Source organism: Wolffia australiana, chromosome 1 (genome assembly GCF_029677425.1).
Source record: "Wolffia australiana isolate 7733 chromosome 1, ASM2967742v1".
In the NCBI taxonomy this organism is placed as follows: Eukaryota; Viridiplantae; Streptophyta; class Magnoliopsida; order Alismatales; family Araceae; genus Wolffia; species Wolffia australiana.
Genome location: NC_135835.1, coordinates 21,548,546 through 21,563,850, shown reverse-complemented (window position 1 = coordinate 21,563,850; position 15,305 = coordinate 21,548,546). Strand labels below are relative to the sequence as shown.

At 44.9% G+C, this 15,305-nt stretch overlaps 1 long non-coding RNA gene across 1 annotated transcript; it reads right to left on the bottom strand.

Moving 5' to 3' along the window:
- Positions 1 to 13,401: 13,401 nt before the first annotated feature.
- On the bottom strand, positions 13,402 to 14,989 carry LOC144716712 (uncharacterized). The gene is made up of 2 exons (XR_013584978.1): positions 14,040 to 14,989; positions 13,402 to 13,901 (listed from the first exon to the last, which is right to left on the bottom strand). It is a non-coding gene; the product is annotated as an uncharacterized LOC144716712 (long non-coding RNA).
- Between the last annotated feature and the right edge of the window lie 316 nt (positions 14,990 to 15,305).

Below are 15,305 nucleotides of genomic sequence, written 5' to 3'. Positions count from 1 at the left end.
CCACGTTACCCTCACGTCTGCACTCATGTGGTTGTGCCCCGCATGCCAAAGCTCATGCGCCAGCGCCCACGCACTAGTACCCGTGCGCCAGCACCCGCACGCCAACACCCGCGTGCCAATGTCCCACACGCCAGCGACCGCGCGCTGGCACCACGCGCAAGAAGCACAAGCTAGCAACTGCACGCAATGCTCTTGTGCACCAGCACCCGTGCGTCGGCACCTCTACGCCCAACGCCCACCATTGTCATCGACGTTCTCTACGCCGAGCATATCCTGCCCACTCCCAATCCATGTAACGATCTTCTGGATAATTAAGTTTACCTCTCACTTTCGTAGACATCTAATTGGTCCAAAGGAACCACATGAGCTTTCGTAGACATTGAGAAGTCTGGTTGTGACCCAATCAAACTTTGTCTACTTAATAAATCGCTCGAATTGAATGGAAATTATGTTGTACTTGTCATTATTTTCAATGGTTGCATATCATTAATATTGCATTTCTTAGCAGGCACCTGTAATCCTTGTGTTCTAACACATGTCGATTGATCCTGGCCAACTACGTGTTACATCAGAAGGTGCTTGGAATGGAGCCAGGACCGCCTCGTTAAACATGGAGCTGGTCCCCCACAAAGGAGGGCCTTCGATGGCGTAGGCGTAACTGCTGACTTATTGGAGGATCGAGAATGGGCCGGCGCTACAAACGTGTAGCGGTGTAGCCGACCCGAGAGAGTAACTCTTCGGCCTGATTCTCACTATCACTCGGTCTCTCACATCAAACACTCAAAGTCGGTGATGCAAGTCCGTAGTCTGCTTGTATGTTGCATGCAGATGCATGGTTCTAGCATGGCCATGCTGATGCAAGGGCAAAACATGCTGGGCGAATGCATAATAATGATGATCTACAGGTGCTAGTGTATGGGGTCGACGAGGGACATGGCCATTGGTGATCTCACTTGGGTTCAATCCTGTGGTGCGAGCCTCCGTGGAGTCATGCGCGTGCTCGGCGCGTGGGGTGGAGTAATGGCAATTGGCCATTATTTCATGGATGACACGGCAATTGTAATGCACCCGCGGCTTGTCATCCTTCTATAGGAAGAGTGTAGGATCCACATAGGATCGGGGCCTCTCCTGGATGACGCCGATGGGAGCGACACATGCTTGCTTCAGGCAATCAACACGGGCGGTCGGGCGGGTAGTGCAAGTGGCCAGGTGACTGGTCCAGGCGGCTCTAATTACTGAGCGATCAGCACAGGCGGCGTAGTGTGCGGCGCGGGTGTCCTTGCTGGTTGCGCGGGTGGCCAAGCAGGCAGCGCGGACGGCAGGGAATGATGACATTTCATCACTATCGCATTCCAGCTCTGGGGGGACGCGAGACGGTGGAAAACCATTATCCCAACCATTCCACTCCGGGCACTCTTTGTTGCTGGTTTCGCGGTGTAAGGGCACCACGTGACTCATCATCCTTGGTGCATGAACAAACACGTGCTTGCTCTAATCTTGGAGTTGTTCGACCCAATGCCCAAGACACGGTCAAAATACAAGTTTATATATACTTTATATAGTATTTATATGATGTTTATAAACTCTACACATACTTTAATAGGAGAAAATTGAAGAAAAGAGGTATTTCTGTCGAACGCCTGTGAGGTGTTTGACAAAATGCCTAATATAAGGGGATAATAGGGATATGCTCATATTTTTATATTTATAAGGCAGAGTTTTGTAAAAATTAAATAAATCAAGATATATTCATTGAACACCTGAGATGTTTGATGAAATGTCCAAGAGAAATCACGGTGCCAAATTTCTATTCAAATTAAATTTCTAAGTAGATTTGACTCAAAATTAAGCGTCAATATGAAATAAAAATTTCCAGATCAGCCATAGAGATTCATAAACAAGCCGGAATCACCTTGGTTCAAGGACAAGAGTGGTAGCGCCAATCATCACGGCTGAGCTTCGGATAAAGAGTTATCATGTTCTCCTCCTTTGTCCGGGTGCGAATCGAGAGATGCTCTGACTTCTCTCGGTGCCACCCTGAGCTTCTTGGGCAGGCAGGAGGTTGTCACACCCTCTTTCAGCTCTCGTCTCTAGTAGAAGGGATCCCCACCATCCTTAGACTTATGGTGAAAAGATAAGGTAATTGGGGGCTCTCGACCCCTTTTAATAGCTTGGGAGCGATCCCATAGGCCATCCAATGGAGGGGGGAAGTCCTAGGGGTCCTCCCAGGCCGTTGGATCACCGGATGGTCCCCCGCACCAGCCAAAAATGGCACCGGCCGGCGGTGTTGATGGCTAGGGCCGAGGCTGGATGGGAATGCCCTTAGCTGTCCGATCATCCTTATATATGTCCAATGACTACAATCAAATCACAACCATGGACCCTTTTTATGGAGTACCCCTGTCGTTGCCACATCAACACCTTATCAGCTGCACTGTAAGCACTTCCCTTGGTCCTATTTTGCTCTTCGTGGACCCTAATCATGATCGTCATCCTTGTCAGCCAATAGGAAGCCTAAAAAAGAAATTATATTTTAAAAAATAAGGGTGAGATAGATCTCAGCATTCAATCTTCTTTAACAAGATTGGACAGTGGAGATCATATCTTGCAACTTAAAGTAACCCAGAAAAGACACAGGCTTTGGGCCGAGTTGGCTCGAAGTCCGGTCTTAATTTTATTCTTGTTTTTTTAAGATCACGGCCCGTTGGACCGCGATCACATTCTTTCCCATCGGTGGCCCCGCCTGCTGCGAAAGTAAAAGAAATAGTGGGATTGTCAATCCCTAATGGGAGATTTCTAAAAGGTTAAGTGCTACATAAATGTGGACAATTCTATATTACCGAATTCAAAGGCCATACCTCTCATGTGCGCATGTGGGCTCCGCTTCTATGGGCCTCTATAAGGCCTTAATTGGGCCCTCTCTCTTTGCCTCATTATGTGTCTGGCTACGCTTGCCCGTTGGGCGCCGCCCCTTGTTGGCTGCCGGTGGGCTGGAGCACCCTATGGGTTTGCCTGTTTGTGGCTGGCTTGGGTGCTGTGAGCCTGGTTGTCTCCTTAGCCGGCCCAATAAACAAGTTTTATTTTATTTATTTATTTAATATATATATATATATATATTCCTCTTCTTTCTTCTTAATTTCATTCCGTGTCCTACTTTGTGTATTTATTTCTCCAGCGTTGTCTTCTTCCCTGCAATAACGTAGACACATACTAAGTAGACCATTAGAAAATTAAAGATGTCTTAAATATATTTTTACTAAGATATACTTGAAGTTGGAGAACATACATAAAAATGATATAGAATGCATTATTTCATTACTTGCTCTATTTAGTGCCCGAAATGCCAAATTCTTATAAAATTGTAGAAAATAAACATGAAATGATCCCAAAATGACTTTAAAATATGTATAATTAGATGATACATTTGGGTTTATCACTACTGAAACAAAAAATTAAGATAATCTCCCTAGAGGAGAGGATGGGACTTTGAGTGGAAAAACCTCAAACTTTCATCAAGCAAAGTAATATCGTTTCTTTGGAGTACCTATCCTTATATAGGGTAGGGGAGGTGCCCTCATGGGCCCAATTGGGGGAACGTAAACGTGTAGAACTTCCCCTAATGGGTCGAACAAAAACAAAAAGATACGAAAAAAGAGATGTCGAGAGGCCAAAACACGGTGGCCTAGGATAAATTCCATAATGAAAATAAACATGTAGAATATAAATGAACTATGGAGGCATGTCGTCAGGTTGGATACTTGAAGCTTTGGCCTTTTGCATTGGCTCGGGCTCTACAATGCGACTATTGATGAGCTTGAGCTTGATCTTCTAGATGGTCCCCCATCATCCTTGTGGGGGTCGGAAGAACTTGGCGCTGACCAATTAGAGCCAATGATATCATCTAGAGTCTGGAGGAGCTCCGAACGAGGTCATCGTAGACCCACCTCTGAGATCCATGTGTCATCAGACAATGACTGACCCTACAAACAAGGAGAGAACGTGGGGTCCCACCGCTCCCATGTAGGGTTAGTTACCTCAACCAGTACCGACTTGATATGCTCGTGCCTCAATGGAAACCAAACGGGTAGGAATGGATGGTGTTCCTCACTCACGTAACTGCTAAGGCTCAAGGGGCTGTGAGGCTCATCAATAGGTGGCATTGGTTGGTATTGGACCCGTTTGCTAACAATGAGGGTGGAACAGATCCCCCAATCTTGTGGGATACCCACAACGTAGGCATTCTTGTCGATCACACGTGCTTTCGAGAAAGGTCCGACACTATGAACATGAGGCCTCGTAGCAACCCCAGGAGAGTATCTCTCTGGCTCAACCTGACCAAGACTAGATATCCCTTAGTGTAGCTAACTAACATACAACCTACATCAGCGGTGGTCTTGCACTTCCCATTATGTGAGGCAATACAAGTCTGAATGCCATGATGTAACTCTATTGAAGATTGGTGCTCCGCCATTACATTTGATCATCAAATTTAGGGGTGATGTTTTGATGAATTTCAACTTATGCTAATATTAGTATTATAGAATTTATTCTCCTTATTACCCTTGAACAAAAATAGCCGTTATGTAGAGAATGCAGCGACAGTTTTGGCACCAGATAATAGATTTGAAATAAAAGAAACAAAAAAAGGGGGTTTGAGCACTCTTGAGCTAAACAAGCAAGTGCAAAAGCATAGCGGAGAAATTGTTTGCTTCTTGTGTCGTGAATCTCAAAGGGAAGGCTGATTTGAGTCTGCATTCTGGTGCAATCTACATCGTGAAGGATCTTGTGCCTTGAGTCTGCATCCCGCTGACTCAGGATAGAAACTGGTGCATTCTGATCTATTTTTTTTGAAAAAAATCGTTCTTAACTGATTGTGCATCTCTGATCTCATCGTTTTCCCGTTAAAAATCAAAATCGTCAAAAATGTTCTGAACTGATTGTGCATCTCTGATCTCATTGTTTTCCGGTTAAAAATCAAAATCGTCAAAAATTTTCTGAACTGATTGTGCAGCTCTGATCCAATCGTTTTCCCTTTGAAAATCAAAATCGTCAAAACCGTTCTGAACTGATCATGCATTTTTTAATATCAAAATCATTGAAATCATTACTGATCTAATCGTTTTCATGTTAAATCAAAATCGTCAAAATCGTTCTGAACTGATCGTGCTTTTCTGAACATCAAAGTCATTGAAATCATTTCGTATCTAATCGTTTTCCTGTTAAATCGTAATCAACACACCCGTTCTGAACTGACCGTGTATATCTGAACATCAAAATCATTGAAATCGTTCTAATCTATTTTTTTTATCAAAATCCTTCTAAGCTGATCGTCCGTTCATTGAACACTTAGATGGACAATATATTCTTGAACTGATCATTTGTATTGAAACTTTGGATCAATAAAATAGTTACATAACTGATCATTCTTTCACTAAGAAGCTGAATTGACAATACATTCTAGAACTACCTCTACTCTTCTGGACACTGAATTGACAACCTGAATATTTTAATCATCTGAATTCATAATAGTGCTCTTAACGTAGTTCTACTTTGTTACTCTAAGCTTAATCCTCCTGTCGAAAGTTTACATCAATATAATCAAACTCTGCTCTGAACACTACGTCCTAGTCATTCAAGTAATCAGTACTCATTTTATTAATTGCTGAACTAATCTGTCTATATTGAACTGAGGTTAATAGCATCTCTAAATCAACCGGTTAAGTTGTTATATGTGTTCGTCATCTGATTATCATCATCTGTTTTGAGATATCTAAAAAATTACAGCTGGTGAGAGTCTTTGATGAAATAAAGTTGTGTTCCAAGCTTTCTAGCAAGTGCTACCTGAAGGTCATCTTGATAACGAGGGGAACATTTAAAAATCCTCTATATTCATTTCTAGTTGTGTGGTGGAGAAAGACTCAATGTGCAGGTAGAATACATTCAACAAACTTCAAAGCGCTGGAGGGTGGAGTGTAAAGACTTTGCACAAAGTCTAACAGGTTCAAATCTAACTTTTCTGATCAATAAATCAATAGACACTGCTCACCCATTTTTCAGGTTAGACTCTGTGTAAGTCAGGTCTATAGAAGAAGACATCTTGAGGTGCAGAAACATCAACAAATTACAAATCTCTCAGTGTGGTGGCCTAAAAGGAGTTGAAGGGACGAGTGACTTTGTGAAGGCTAAGGGGGCCCGAGACTACTCTCCATCTCAATTCTTAGTTAGGTGATATCCGTGTATTCCTATTACCAAGCTGTTTTAGCTGGGGGTAAAGAACTTGGTTAGGGATTGATTATAAAATTCCGGCAAGAGATCCCGGGACAGGAGTAAGGGAATAGCCCTAACCTATACAAAAAATATCGTGCATTGTCCCTTGCGTCCTCTAAAGCCTAAGTAGTGTCTAAAATATCTGCGTAAAACACATCGCTAGAGGGTAAAGAAGATTCTAAAAGAAAATAAAAAAGAAGGGTAGAGCCTAATTCACTCCCCCCCCTCTTAGGCTATCTCTAGTAACTTAAACAAAAATCTATCACATGATGCGAAAATGCCATGATCTTAGAACCTATAATGCATGACTAACGGTGTAGGGTCCGAAGGTTTACGTGGTATCTGGCCAAATACAATCTCACATGAGACATGTCCCGTAGACTGGTTCACTGTCAATTTGGAGGCAAATTTGGCCTTTGGAGTGATGAGATCCCAATTTGTGAAACTACTACCCACAATGGAACGTAGTAAGTTCAGAAAAATACGATCACCAGCCCCCTATAAAGGTGCATGGCTCGGGGTTATGGTCAGAGAATGACACGATGGTGCGGTCGGTGAGACCCGTGTGAGGAGGCCTCGGGGGGCCGATGTGGGGGTGTAGGAGTGGTAGGCGGCGGAGCCAATGGAAGTGTCGGCAATGGGATAGACTAGGTCGACTGTGGAAAAGTCCGAGTAGGGGCCCGCTGTGAAGAAAGGGGCCTCATAGACCTCATCGCGGGTGAACGCGATGGTGTAGTAGAAGTAGCCCACAAGGGGGCAGTCTCGAGAGCCCTTGGAGGGGCAGTAGGATCTAGGGGAGCCTATGTAGGAGCAGTGCTTGAGGACCTCATCACTGTGGAACAAGCAGGTACTATAGGAGAAGCTTGCATGTGGGCAGTCTTAGGGGCCGTTAGAGGGGCAGTATGAGCTTGAGGAGCCTCCATAAGAGCGGGCCTTAGGAACCTCATCACCAAAGAACTCCCATGTCCTATAGGAGAAGCTCGTGTGGGAGCACTCTCAGCGCCTTGAGGAGGGGTAGTCGGAGTGGCATGGTGTGGGGCCATCAGTGCAATGGGCGGCAACATCTGTTGTGGGCCAGTCGACGTGTCTGACCTGGCACTAGGGCCCACTATGAAGGAGTGGGGCTCAAAGTGTTTGTCACTGATGGAAGCGACTGTGGATCTTGATGAGCCCGTGTAGGAGCGGTCTCGGAGACCCACTGTGGGACGGTAAGGGATGGTGGCATAGACGCCACAATGGATGGGGAGTGATGGTGACGGGGTTGTGTGTGATAGATCAGATAATCCACTATATCACTTGACAGAATCCTAGGGCATTGACAATCCCTCCTATGGTCACGCGTAAGGTATAGATGCCCGAGGTCGCGCCGGAGCCATGGGGCCTCTCGCACAAACTCGATGGCTATACAAAGGAGCGACATCCCTCTCGGGTCTGAGCGCCATGCAATACGATGCTCCATAGGCGCACTCTAATATGTGTGAGCTGATGGGGTCAATGAGCCATACTGCCCGCATTGGACTGGGATGCATACGATGCGTAAGGAGTGGGTGTTACAAGAGGTGGAGCGGAAGGGGTTAGAACAACATAACGCCTGATTGACAATCCTAGGGGATAAGTCTGCTGTGGCAACAGCACATCAGGTGACACATGTCACGTGGGTGGGCACCAACCAGTACAAGGGCTGATGTGTCAGAGGTGAATTCCCATAAGGGTATGGTGCACGAGGAGCCTCCTCGCTGTATGTTAGCGCGTGGTTGTGAGCCAGGCCCTACGGGGCTTGTGTTGAGTTGGGGGCTAGTGGGTAATAGTGTCTCCTGTGTGCCAGCTGATAGGTCTGCACATAAGGCGTAGGGTACCCAGGTAGGGGTGAGAGTGCTAGCGGTGCCCCATAAGGTGGCGTTGCACGTTGTTCATAGTCATGCGAATGTGTTGGGTGTGACGGCACATGTGTGTTTCTGTACCCATGTCGGTCATAGTCATAGGGAGGTGTTCGTGGCAGATATGATCGTGTTAGCACTACTCAGTAAGGTGGCACATGATTCGCATAAGGCAGGTGTGCTGGCGAGTATGGATAAACCAAAGTGTACAACTGTGGAGGCAGATACGCTTGCGAAGGTGGGTAGGGTTGATAGGCTGGTGGGGAAAAATCGTCCCAAATGTCTGGCTCGTTCCATAAACAGTGGCACCAACTGGCTTAGGAGACTAATAATGATGGGATTGATGCCGGCGGGGCCATCTCAATTCCTGGAGTGTCATAGAATTATGAAAGTGTGATACCCTATCCTCCGGATATATGTCCAAGTCATCATCATCCGAGTAAGTGCTGGACGATGGATGTAAAATTGATCTTCCCAAGGAACATCATACGTGTTGGAGTCATTCTCCCATTCTGAATCTAGCGTGTAGTCTCCTCGGACGATGCTACATGTCCAAAACATTGTCCTAGCCAGATAATACGCATATAATAGAGGTTCCTACAACAGGATGAATGCAAAAAGAATGACATGGTATGAATGCATGTGCTATTAATTTTGAAATATGCAATGCGTGCGATTAAAGGCAGAAATAAAAAAATTGAACAATGGTGCTAATCGCAGAGGTTAGCACATCGGCTCTCTGATACCAATTTGATGTAACACGACAAAAACCGAGATCAAAGTGTTCATGTTACACCAAGGGGAGGAGCATGCGATCAGATATGCAACAATGCAAATGTGATTCAAGCAAAGTAAAATCAATGTAAATATGCGAAGATGCCGCAGACCTAGGAGGTAAGACCAAAGTAACAACAACAGTGGGCTGTGGCAGCAGCATGGAACCAATGACTCAAGTAATCAGCTTGAAGGCCGACAAGAGGGAAACACTCATTGTTCGTGAGCATCCATGACCGTTGCCAAGAGCAATACAAATATGACACCAAAAATGAATCCCTTGACACGAGTTTGGTGGCTATTCCTACGACTCAATAACTCTTGGTAGCGGAGCAGTTGAGGACGATACTAATGAAGGTAAGAATATTGAAAATAAGGGGAAGGAATGTGTAACATGTGGGCCCGCATCTGGGTGCTTTGGTGGGCATAATCATCTATGGCAAAAAAAGAACACAAGAACTCTCAATGATGACACAATCCACTGGTGAGTGGTGGCAGGGGCTGGCGAGACTTTCCCAATGATGGACGAGCAGATGATGCCAAGGGTGCACAAAGGGCTGAAAGGCAATGACAACTCACGTAGTGGCGACACTATAGTTGGTGCGGTAGCGGTGCACTGGTGCGGGGGGCGTAGGCAAGGCAGCTGGCAGGTAAAGGCGGTGACCACAGAGTGTGTCGCGGCTGGCAACCGCTTGGGGTGTGGCCATAATTGTGACAGCGGCTCTCGAATGGAGGTGCTATCGTGGTTGACAGTCGCTAGGGCTGCGGTCGTAGTCGTGGCAGCGTCTGGTGGTCGCTTGGGGAGTGGCAGGAGTCATGGTCCCGATTGGCAGCCTCTATGAAGGTGGTTGCGGTCCTCACTACAGCTAGTCGCTACTAGGGTTGTGGCCACGATCGTGGCTATAGCTAGTGACAAGCGACCGCGGGCCAGGTTGCGGTTCGCGGCTGCTATGACGGTGGTTGCAGGCCTGGTTGTGGCTGGTGCGGTTGTGGGCCTGGCTGAGGTTGGTGGCAGCTAGAATGGTGGCCAAGATGGCAGAGATCTCCGACAGAGACACTACAACAATGGCTGCACTATGGCAGCAGCTATAGTTGGAGCGCTAACAATTGTGGGAGCATGATGCCCCCCCAAATGCAGCGTCCATAAGACGTGACACGACAATGGTTGTGCGCGGAGAAGAATCATATAGATGATGTAGGACAAGGTCGACGACGACGGCGATGGCGACTGTTCTTCTAGTGCGACATTGTTTTTGTAGTGGTGAACTCGCGGCGGCGGTCGATCGGTGGGCATCATCAACAAATTACTCAAAAAAAAAACTAAGATAATCTCCCTCGCAGAGAGGATGGGGCTCTGAGTGAAACGACCTCAAATTTTCATCAAGCAGATCGTTTCTTTGGCGTACCTTCCCTTTATATAGGGCAGGGGGGATGCCTTAATGGGCCCAATTAGGGGAACATCCAACGTTGGGGGCTTCCCTAATGGGCCGAACAAAAACAAAAGGATACAAAAAAGATGTCTAGAGGGCAAAACGTGTAGAAAATAAACAAACTATGGGGGCCTGCTATCAAGTTGGATATTTGAAGCTCGGGTCTTTCGCGTCGACTCGGGCTCTAAGACATGACTGCTTTTGAGCTCGGGCTCAATGTTTCAGATTGTCCTCCGTCACAGATCAGATGTAGCAAGAAGATCACGACAATGATTGAGTGGTCAATATGAGATCATCTCACTCATTATAAGATGAAATTGACACAAGGAAGGCAATGCATAGAATCCCTGGCCAAGGTAGAGATGATTTCCAATGATCCCAACAGCGCATCAACATTAATCAAATAAGAGATTAGGGTTTGATGGTCGATCATACCAGTCATTTAAAAGTCATGCATGGATGATGGATTATACATACATGGTAATCGATGATACTAAAGGTTCCACGAGAGAAATCAAACGCAACTTGGTATCTTCTAGAGTACGAGGTGTAGCTTTGCACCCCACGGACTAGAAACTGAACATATCGACTGGGTTAAATTGATCCATACTTAATTGATATATATGTTGATATAGTTAATTAATAAGGTTGGTCAATAATTATTATTGGGCCACTAAAGTTATTAACTAGAATTATAGGTAGACCTAAAGGGTCACAAACACAAGATCGTAGGGGCATTAGTGCATATATGAGGTTTTTGAGAAAAATATAAGCAAAATATAAATAGGGAAAGGGCATTCATTTGAAGCACCCTGGCCAGCCAGAATTGAGAGCCCCCCTTTCTCCACTCTGCTCTCTCTTCCACTCAACCAAGGAGAGTGTCTTCATGGTAAGAAGATCTTCAAAATTTTCAAGGTAGGTAAAGAAGAAGAGGTGAAGATCCGAGGCTAATGTGATCATGTGGATACTTATAGTGGCCAGACGTGTGAACAGCTATAGAAAGATCTCAGAGTGGAAAAGTCAAGGGTTGAAGAAGTTCCCCGTAAGGTACATCTGATGTACTGATTTTATAGACCAATTGTGAATCTACACGCTTCCGCATCGTGGAAACCATGCTTTCTATGGTTGAATCAATGTACAGAACCCAACAAGGTCTACTACCAAACCCTAATCAGTCATAAAAAATAGGACTCTTGCGTTTGGAAATCATCGGAGAACTCTTTTGCGATATTTCATTGCCTTGACCAAGGACTTTATTGCATATATCCTGACAATTCTATAATCTTCCTAATAATTTTTATCCAGGAATCAAAACTTAATAACTTTACATGGTTTCGAATCTAAAGTTGATCCACTTGAATTAAGATGGTTTAGAGTCCCATAATTTTAATCCAAGAATCAAAACTTTCTAACTTTAGTACCATTCATTTACTTTTTATCCTTGTGTATAAGGGAAATATTTCATTTCTTAATGTTGGCATAGTTAGAGAAGCACATAGAATATGAAATTCGTATAAACATTCAAAGGATCTTCATTGGACCACCCATAACAACTTGGAAGATAATTAATCATGCTTTTATCATATATAAAAGCTGACATTTGCTATAAATCAATGCTGACATGGTTTATCACGTGCTCTTGTTTAGACCATTTCATGATATTTTTTCCATCTAATTGATGTAGAGCTGTAGCTATTGAATCAGTCATTTCTTTATTTGTAGATTTTTTGTTGTTAATTTATTTTGACAAAACATAGCTAATTTATGTTTCTTCATATTTATGATGAACATGTGTATAACCATCGAGAAAAAATAATTTAAGAGTAGAGACTACTCTTTATGGCATGTTCTGCTTATTCCCACATTCTCAAAATGTCACAGCAATATGTTACCATCAACATTACGAAAGCTGATAAATTAGAAATTAGGCTAAAATGTTGTTTTATGGTTTTGATATACTTACTAAAATTTTGATTAATGGCCATCCCAAGCACAAATAGAGTAAGGGTTGAATCAGAGTGGCAAATGTATTCAAAAATTCTATTTTTAGTGTTAAATAAAAATTCCGATGTGTTGAAGTCCTTAAATATGTCTATAGACTTTTTTTTTTATTTAGTGACAACTAAAAAAAAGCAAGATAACTAAATTATATTTTAATGTTTTGGGATGATCTTGGGCAAGAACTAAATTTTTCTAAATAAATACTTCATCGTTGCATTGTTGCAGTTGTTAGCTCCTGTTCACAAAATGTATGGGGATTGGGTGTAGTGGCACACGTTGAGCTTTGAAACTGGACTCTGGTCAGGGGTCTAAAACAAAAGTTCAAATTTTTATATATGAATACTTTTTTGCGTGGTTTGATGTGGTCAAAAGTTCTGGATGTCTAATATATTTTTGTATAGTTGTATAGGAATAAGGACAATAGAAGCAAGTGACAAATTAAAATAAACCCACAAAATGTGCTGGTTAGAGTGGTAATTTGCCAAGGTGGCATTCTTTCTGCTGCTTTCACAATGATAGATTTGGATCATAGATATCTTAACCTGACACCCTAAGCTAAGAGTGGAATCCAGAAAACATACGCACTAAGTGATAGGATACAAATACGGAACAAATAAGTTTAAATAATGGAGGCCAAGTGCAGTCGTTGTATCTAATTTGAAGATTAATGAGCTAATTATATCTCGAAATCTAGATCTTATCTAAGTTCTTTATCCTGGCTTAGGATAGAAGCTTCCAATATTGAATTTATAAAGTAAGTTATACAAATTACAAATCCTTTTTTCAAATTTATAAATAGGACTAAGGTAGGCCTTCTCTCCCCTTCCGCTAATATTGGGGCTCTAATTATGATACAGATCATGGCATGGACTTCTCTTTTTTTCCCATTTGCATCTATAATATCATAGTTTTTTTTAATAAAAGACTAATAAAATAATAAAAATAATCAATTTGTTTCAAGATGATTTACCGTTGTGAGTATTAATAAACAATAAATAAAATTGAAATCAACAGTTATTACAATTGTTAAAATTTTATTATTAAATAAGGAATAAAAAGAATGCATAAATCAAAATAAATAACCAAACAAGACAAAATCACACATAATTAGTACAATCTGTTTCATTCTATCAATGGGGGAGAGGGCCATTGGACATGTGATGGCAGTTGTGGGGATGGCAGGTTTTGTGCTTCTTGCATGCGAGAGATGGATAGATGAGGTAACAACATGATGCAGGATGTCGTCGGGACCTCGTCCGGTCGTCACTGAGTATGTAGGCTTGGTGTCGACGAGAAGGCCGTATCAGACTACGGCCGAGGCGTTGTCCGACAGTGACTCCTGATAGTTAGGAACTATGATGAAATGCAAGATGCATATACGTGTGGTACGTGCAAGTGACGACAAACACTAGAGTCCGATTTTCGGGAGTTCGATGGAGTTGCCCGGTAGTGGGGGATTAGGTCTCCTGTGACTCGTTCAAGGGGGTCAAGGACGTTACGGCGCCGAACGGGGTATTCCCCGCCGGGTGTTGCTCACAGTAGACGGGCAAGCCTGAGACGTACCAAACAGGTAAGACACTCAAGACTTCGTTTGTCGTCTTGTCCCACTCACCTATGTCTAACCCGAGCACGGTGGAGGCAATATGAATATGCTTTCTAAGAAAAAAGAGAAGGGGCAGAGTGGACGTACCTCGACGGGGTCGGCTGTCCGTCATTCCTGGTTTCGTGCGTTCGTCCGGGCGCGGCAATGTGGGTGACGAGATAGCTGATGCGCGGTTGAGCGGGAGCTTGGTGAGAAGCGAGTGATGCGCACGGGCGTGCGGTTATGGCGACGTCGACGGGCACAAATGCGGATGGTGGCCGAGCTGACAGAGACGGCGAGGTGGCTGAAGGGCACCAATGGTCTTGGGCAAGCATGGCATGCGGACTGGCCGGGCAGTGGGCTGGCGCAGCAGGTGCCGATTGCCACGCTCGGGTCAGCGGGACAGTGAGTGGAGACGACGGGGCATCCTGGACGGGCAGCGGCGAAGGCACTCTGTCGAGCACACGGTGGCTCAGGGGCGCGAAGGAGCGTGTGGAGAACCCCCCCTCTTTGCGGCGCGACGGCGCGCTACAAACACAGTGCGGCGGCGTCGGGCGCGAGCGGCAAGGAGCGGCGGCGACTGATCGTGAGTACTCTTGCAGCGTGGGCGAGGCAAAACACACTCGGTGCCGGTGCGACACAGCATCGGGCGTGACGGAGCACGTCAGTTGGCGTGAAGGCGGCAGAGTGGCACGAGGACGGAGCAACACGACAACTCCAGGCACACGGTCATTGAATGATGCGCGGGGCGAGGTGGTGAGTGCAGGTCGGGGAGGTAATGCGCCGGCGAATGGCGCCGAGGGCAGAGGAAGGCGGTGGAGGCAGCTAACCGGCTGTAGCGGTGACCCCACACACACGGCGAGGGCGGTGTGGCGGGGAATGAACGAGGACAGCGGTGGTGGACGTTTCCCACGGCGGCGTCTTCTTCCCTCCTATTTTCCTCGTCGTCTCACCCTTTTGCTTCCTTCTCTCCCTCTCCTTCCATCTCCTTCCTTCTCCTTCTCTCTCCGTTTCCCTTCTTCTCCTTTCTCCTTCTCGATCGTGAGTGGTGACCTCTTCGTTATAACAGAACGTCTCAAATAAAATACTTTGTCAAAATTAATGAGAGGTAGTGTATTAGGGCACCATCCGATCCATTTTATAGGGGACTTAGATGGGCCTTAACATGCAAGGCCTAAACCCAAAAGAGAAAGGGAAAATAAAAGAAGAGAAAAGAGAAAGGAAAAAGAAAAAGAGAGAAAGAAAGGGAATGTTCTATACCCCTTAATAGGTGGAGGGGAAATCCTTATAGATTGGATTTCCCCTCACTACAACATGAGAGTAATGGGGAACGATGTGAAGGAAAAAACGCGAGAAACATGGATAAGAATCTAG